Source organism: Brassica napus, chromosome C6, assembly GCF_020379485.1.
Source record: "Brassica napus cultivar Da-Ae chromosome C6, Da-Ae, whole genome shotgun sequence".
Lineage (NCBI taxonomy): Eukaryota > Viridiplantae > Streptophyta > Magnoliopsida > Brassicales > Brassicaceae > Brassica > Brassica napus.
The window spans coordinates 15,993,392-16,001,089 of NC_063449.1; the positions used below are offsets into that span (position 1 = coordinate 15,993,392).

Genomic DNA, 7,698 nt, shown 5'->3' on the forward strand with positions numbered 1-7,698 from the left:
TCAGAGTCCTCCGCTGCCTCAGGTCCAGCAGCGGTGCCGTGGGCGCCTTAGATCGACCGATCCATAGGCGTTGGATCGACCGATCTCTGCCTGATCGTGATACATGCCTGAAAATCATCTAAAAAAACACATCCAAAAATCAATTCACACCAAAAAAAAAAACATAATCACAAAAGAGAAAGAAAATCAAACCATGTGGGTTGCCTCCCACTCAGCGCTTGTTTAAAGTCGCGAGCCTGACTATTTTGTTGTCCTTAGGCGAGATCAGGTTCCGATAAAGGAATATTGGTTCCTTCTTCGGGTTTTGCATCTGTGAAGTAAGGTTTTAGCCTCTGCCCATTGACGGTGAATTTCCTCCCATTGTCTTCCAAGACAACAGCTCCATAAGGTCTAACCTCTGTGATGGTGAAGGGTCCGGACCAACGAGACTTAAGCTTTCCAGGAAATAGCTTGAGTCTAGAGTTGAACAGAAGAACTTTGTCTCCAGCAGCGAAGTCTCTCGGGATTATCTTTCTGTCATGCCATGCCTTAGTTCTTTCCTTGTAGATTTTGGTGTTCTCATAGGCGTTCAACCGAATCTCGTCCAGCTCGTTCAACTGAACCATCCTCCTTTCTGCTGCGGTTTTAATGTCGAAGTTCATCAACTTCGTTGCCCAAAAACCACTGTACTCCAATTCCACAGGTAGGTGACAAGACTTTCCATAGACCAGATTAAAAGGAGTGGTGCCCAAGGGAGTCTTGTAGGCGGTTCTATACGCCCATAAGGCGTCATCAAGCTTCACAGCCCAGTCTTTCCTTGTTTTGCCTACAGCCTTCTCCAAAATCCCCTTAATTTCTCGGTTCGATATTTCAACCTGCCCACTTGTCTGAGGATGATAAGGTGTAGCTACCTTATGCTTTACTCCATGTTTCTTCAGCAGTTTATCGAACGTCTTGTTGATGAAGTGAGAGCCTCCATCACTAATAACCACTCTCGGGATCCCGAATCTTGGAAAAATGACTGTCTTGAACATTTTCTTGACAACACTAGAGTCATTTGTCTTGCTGGCTACTGCTTCCACCCACTTGGAGACATAATCAACCGCAACCAAGATGTACTCATTTCCATAAGAAGATGGGAAAGGGCCCATAAAATCAATTCCCCATACATCAAAAACTTCAACTTCAAGGATGAAATTTTGGGGCATCTCATTTCTCTTACTGATGTTGCCCTTCCGCTGACATGCATCACACTTTGAGACAAACTCATGGGCGTCTCTGAAAAGTGTAGGCCACCAGTAACCAGCCTGCAGGACCTTAGAAACCGTCTTGAATGTTGCAAAATGGCCTGCGTATTCTGAGCTGTGGCAGTGGAAAAGAATCCCTTGCATCTCATTCTCCAGAACGCATCTCCTGAATAAACCATCTGAGCATCTCTTGTAGAGGAAGGGATCATCCCAGTAATAGTGGTTCACATCTCTCATGAACTTCTTCCTCTCATACCCCTTCAGGTTCGGTGGTTCAATTCCAGCACATAGGTAGTTTGCAAAGTCTGCAAACCATGGGAGATCATCCTGAATTTGTCTCATGACACAGCAATCAGCCTGATCCAAATACTCATCCTCCAGCAAGGTGATCACATAGACATTCTCCTCGGGTAATGTATCATCCAGTGGTGTTTCAGCTTCCACTCTCATTCGGGAAAGATGATCTGCCACTCCATTTTCTGCTCCTCTCTTGTCTCTGATCTCAATATCAAACTCCTGTAGCAGTAAGATCCACCTTAAGAGTCTCGGTTTAGCATCTTTTTTCGTCATCAGGTACTTCAAGGCTGCATGATCTGTGTGCACAATTACTTTCGAGCCCACCAAATAGGACCTGAACTTCTCGAAAGCATAAACTACTGCCAGCAACTCCTTCTCAGTGGTAGCATACTTGATTTGAGCATCATCAAGCGTTCGGCTGGCATAATAGATCACATGGAGTTTCTTGTCCTTTCTCTGCCCCAAAACAGCTCCAATCGCGTAATCACTTGCGTCACACATTATTTCAAATGGCAAGTCCCAATCTGGTGGCTGCACAATGGGAGCACTGACTAGAGACTTCTTGAGAATCTGAAACGCAGCGAGGCAGTCAGCATCAAAAACAAACTTCGCTTCTTTGCACAGCAGACGGGTGAGTGGTCTCGCTATCATAGAGAAGTCTTTGATAAACCTCCTGTAGAAACCGGCATGTCCCAGAAAACTCCGAATATCCCTCACTGTCCTGGGAGGCTGTAGGCTGGTCATAACTTCAATCTTTGCTTTGTCAACCTCGATACCCTGCTCTGATATCCTGTGACCCAAAACAATGCCATCTTTCACCATGAAATGACACTTCTCCCAATTTAACACCAAGTTCTTCTCCTCACATCTTTCCAGCACCTTGCACAGATTAGCAAGGCAGTCGCTAAATGAAGAACCGTAGACTGAGAAATCGTCCATAAAAACCTCCATAATGTCCTCAATAAGATCAGTAAAGATCGACATCATGCATCTCTGGAAAGTTGCAGGAGCATTGCACAATCCGAAGGGCATTCTCCTGTAGGCAAAAGTACCGTATGGGCAGGTGAATGTTGTCTTCTCTTGGTCGTCTGGATGAATGGGTATCTGAAAGAACCCGGAGTAGCCATCGAGAAAACAGTAGTAGGGGTGGTTGGCTAGTCTTTCCAGCATCTGGTCAATGAAAGGAAGTGGGAAGTGGTCCTTCCTTGTGGCTGAGTTTAGCTTCCTGTAGTCAATGCACATCCTATGCCCTGTGACTGTTCTGGTAGGAATCAGCTCATCCTTCTCATTTGTGATGACAGTGATGCCACCCTTCTTAGGAACCACATGAACCGGGCTCACCCAAGTGCTGTCTGAAATTGGGTAGATCACCCCTGCACTCAACAGCTTTAGAATCTCCTTTTTCACAACTTCCATCAGTTTGGGATTCAGTCTTCGCTGGTGCTCTATGGACGTCTTTGACTCATCCTCCAAGTGAATCTTGTGCATGCAAAGATCTGGAGAAATACCTGTAATATCATCCAAAGAGTACCCCAATGCTTTTCTATACTTTCGCAATTTTGAAAGAAGCAAAGCGGTCTCCACATTATTCAGGTTAGCACAAATAATAACAGGATATGTGGAATTCGGTCCCAAGAATGCATACCTCAGCCCAGCTGGGAGGGCTTTAAGTTCCACCTTTGGAGCATTCTCCTCACTCCAATCTGGTTGGGAGGATGACGGTTTGACGGTTTTATCGGTGCCTGAGTCTTCAAGGCTGACATAGGCGACATGCTTCTCAATCGGTGAGGCTGAATCCAAAATCTCAGAAAATCCAACCACTTCTTGGTTCATGAACCCGAACTCACTCTCCCTTTGGGTCAATGCGACTTGTAGAGGATCATCAGTGTGCAACTCTTCATCCATTTCCTCCACCAGTTCAGTCAATGTATCAACCCAGAAAGTCTGTCCATCAATAGTCGGATTTTTCAGCACCTTCTCCACATTGTATCTCATCGCCATGTCTCCTAGACGTAAGTCTATATGCCCATTCTGTACATCAATCATGGCTCCAGCAGTAGCTAAAAACGGTCTGCCCAAAATGAGAGGATCTTTAGGTTCCTCTTCCAGCTCCAGAACTACAAAATCGGTAAGCACGTATCCCTTTCCAACACCAACAGGGATGTTCTCTAGTACACCGACTGGTCTTCGCACTGATCGGTCAGCAAGGACCAAGGAGATCCTTGTAGGTTTGTAGTTCGTCATGCCTAGCCTCTCAGAGACAGAGAAAGGCATTAGGCTCACTCCTGAACCCAGATCGCAGAGACTCTTCTCAAAAGTAAGTGATCCAATGCGGCATGGTAGAACAAATGCTCCGGGATCTTCACGCTTTTTAGGCATGACATTTTGTAGAACTGCGCTACACTCCTCATTGAGCATCAACACACCCCGCTCTAGGCTCATCTTATCGGTAAGAATCTCCTTCATGTACCTTTTAAGAGAAGGTACCATCTTCACCGCTTCAACAAATGGCAATCTCACATGTAACTCCCCAACAAGGTTCTTTAGCTTCTCGTACTCACGTTCTTTGATCTTCTGCCTTGGTCTGGATGGGTATGGAGCCTTAGGAACATAAGCAGGAGGCGCCACATACACCTCTTCAGGTTCAGAGGAATTTGGCTCGTCGACACGGGATCGGTCGATCCGGAAGGACCGGATCGGTCGATCTCCTTCCCCTTGGATCGGTCGATCTGTTCTTGAGATCGGTCGATCTGTTCTTGAGATCGGTCGATCTCTTTCTCTTTCGATTCCTCAATCGTTTTTCCACTCCTAAGTGTTATAGCATTCACAAACTCCTTGGATTCGTCTCTGACTTCCCTGGTAGAAATCCAGGTGCTGTTCTGCTGCTGGAGGCGGTTTGAGCAACTTGCTTTTCCAAAACTTTCAAATGGGTGTTTAAAGCTTCGAACTTCCCATTAAGCTCTCCATACATGTTATCCACCTTGGTGTTTATCTCTGCAGTGCTATTCTTCTGACCTTCTAGCACCATTTGCAGCATCTTCTTAATTTCGTTATCCTGAGAAGGCTGTGACGAAGAGGCATTTCCTTGATTCTGATAGTTGTTGTACTGCTGCCTTTGCTGAAATCCTGAGTTGCCCGAGTTGTTCCCCTGATATTGATTTCTGTTCTGAAATCCTTGGTTGAACACACTCTGGTTCTGATTCTGGTTCTGCCTGTTTCCTGCCTGAGGGTAGGACTGATGTTGTGGATTCTCCACATTGTTGCTCCGGTAAGACAGATTATTTTGCTGATTTTGATTCCACCCAAGGTTCTGATTGTAGCCTCTGTTGTAGTTTCCTTGACCACCAATGTAGTTCACATCAGCCTGCATATCACTTGAATCATCACCAACAGCTTCTTGTGAGGAACGATAGCCTTGCTCCTCCACAAATTTCACAGATTTCTGATCTCTCTTGAGAAGCATCTCAATCTTGGCATTCAGCTCGTCTATCTTCTTGGATTCATAACCAACACCCTTCTGGCTGGTGTCAAACCTTGACTTGCGGTTTGCTTTGCTGGATGACAGGTTGTTCAGCAAGGTGTAAGCTTCTTCAACAGTCTTGGTCATGAAATCACCATTACTTGCTGTGTCCATGGCATCTTGACTCTCTTCATGAACTCCATTATAGAAAATGTTCAGCAAGCTCACATCAGTGTAACCATGGTGAGGGCAGTCCTGTGTGTACTCCTTGAAACGCTCCCAAGCCTCATGAAAGCTTTCTGAATCAAGCTGCTGAAAGCTTCCAATTCTGCTTCTCAGATATGTGGACCTTGACTTGGTGAAGAAATGCTGTAGAAAAGCAGCTCTTGTCTCTTCCCATGTAGTAAGAGATCCTGGAGGGATGGACTTTAACCATCTGATAGCTTTATCAGCTAAGGAAAACGGGAACAACCTGCATTTCAAAGCGCCTTGAGGAACTCCATTATGTCTGCTGGTGTCACAGACTCGCTCAAAATGCTCCAAGTGATACATCGGGTCCTCAGACGGGTTTCCATGAAACGGATTTTTCTCCACCAAATTAATGAGACCAGTCTTGATCTCAAAGTCTCTTCTCTCAATGGGAGGTGGGCGAATCCCAGAACGATCGGCATAGAATGCATCTGGTGTATCATAATGTGCAAGCGTCATCCTAGGCATGCCATAGTCTCCAGCCTGTTGTCTTGCAGCTACACCAGCCTGCTGATTATCACCAGCATTGTTGCCTTCTCGTTCATTTACAGGAATTGGATTTTGCGGGTTGTCCTGAAATTGGTCTTCTTGGTGTTCAGCCATTTCAACCTCTTCAGCGGACTCAAGTCTTTTCTTTTTCACTTGTCTCTCTAGGCGGCCGAGCTCTAACTCCAAAGGTATTAAATTCGATGATCCTTTGCTTCTAGTATGAAATCCGCTCATTCACCTGAAAACACAAACAGAAAGAGAAAGACAGAAACATTAGACAAAATAAAAAAAATGCTATAGTCTTAAACTGATCATTAACTCTAGGGTGACCAAATGGTCCCCGGCAACGGCGCCAAAAACTTGATGTCTCGAGTTTTAACCCGATTATCTAACTGCAAGTGCACAGTAAAGTACGCAGTAGTAATGCGGGATCGAATCCACAGGGACCGATGATCACACGTAGAGTTGCAGACAAGTTAATAGCTACAGCGAATCAAGATATATTTTTGATGGTTTTTATTTAATTTTCTTAGTGTCACAAAACATAAACAAGCTGTAAAAAGATGATTTAAACGATTTGAAAACTATTTTAAAACAAACGTTGGGCATTGGGAATTCTCAGGGATTTCTTTTTAATCAAGATACAATTAATGGCAGACACAGGGATATATTAAGAACCGTCTAGAACTCAAACACGATATTAGAATTAACCTACTTCCGTAGCGCTAATTCTCTATGTTATAGAAATCTCCACACTAACTTCCGCTGAGTTTCAATTTCTAAACAAGCATTAAGAACAGGTTCAATATGTTCACAAAGCGCAATAACATCAACTTCCGAGGGTTAAGGACACTTTGCTCATCTAAAGTATTTTCGGAAGTTCAAACAATCACTTTCGGTGCATCAAACAATCTGAAATCATGAACTAAGTGATCAATTCAGTTCAAGCAGTAAGAAATCCATTAGATGAAGAACCAAAACGTAATCCCTTAGTCTACACACGTTTTATGAATCAAAACATCAAGAAATCCCCTATGAGAACTCCTAAACCCAACTAGATGACTACTCACACATAACTAAACAAGAACAAAACGATTTTGATGAAGAAAACATGATAAGATTGTATTAAAACAGAGTAAAGGTTCAGAAGATCTTCTCCAAATGGTTTTGAGATGAACTCCTTCACAAATCTTCACAAATCACACAAAACAATGAACAAAACTCTCAAATCTCTCTCTAGAACTTGTAAATCTCCTTCTTGGTCGCCCCTGGTCTTTTCTGAGTCTCAAAGGTCGAGTTCTTCTGTCAATTCTTGAGGGGAGTGGGTAAAAAGGAGTGAAAAGCTCGTTTGTGCGTGTGGAGCCCGTAGCGCCTGAGATCGGTCGATCCACATGGCTCGGATCGGTCGATCTAGTGCATGAAAGCCACAGATCGGTCGATCCAGGTAGCCCGGATCGGTCGATCTCGTGCTCTGTGCGATCAATACTTCATTCGGTCCATTGTTCGGTCCATCTTGCTTCTGAATAAATCCCGAATGCGTTCTTTTCTTTCAAGCTATCTAGTAACCTGCATATTACACTTAAGAACACCAAAACACATCAAATAGACCAAAACATTAATTAAAACCGACCATTTAATTGCTCCAAAACGAGTTTAAAACCGTTAAAAATACGGAATATCACCATCATGGGTTCGAAATGCTGTTTTATGAATGTCCTTCTCCTCCATACATATTTGATGAAAGCCTGTCGTAAGATCCATCTTTGAAAAAACCTTGGCTCCGTGAAGTTGAACCAGGAACTGGTCAATCATAGGAATAGGATACGTATCTGCTATTGTTGCCTGGTTTAAAGCTCTGTAGTCAACGCAGAAACGCCATGACTTATCATGTTTCTTGACTAAGAGAACCGGGCTGGAGAAAGGGCATCTACTCACACGTATCTATCCTTTTCAAATATTTCAGCAACCATTGAAGAT

At 44.0% G+C, this 7,698-nt stretch overlaps 1 non-coding gene across 1 annotated transcript; it reads left to right on the forward strand.

Annotated features, from left to right (window-relative positions):
- Nucleotides 1–5,218: 5,218 nt before the first annotated feature.
- LOC125589395 lies at nucleotides 5,219–5,325 on the forward strand. Its single transcript, XR_007325588.1, has one exon. It is a non-coding gene; the product is annotated as a small nucleolar RNA R71 (small nucleolar RNA).
- Nucleotides 5,326–7,698: the final 2,373 nt, after the last annotated feature.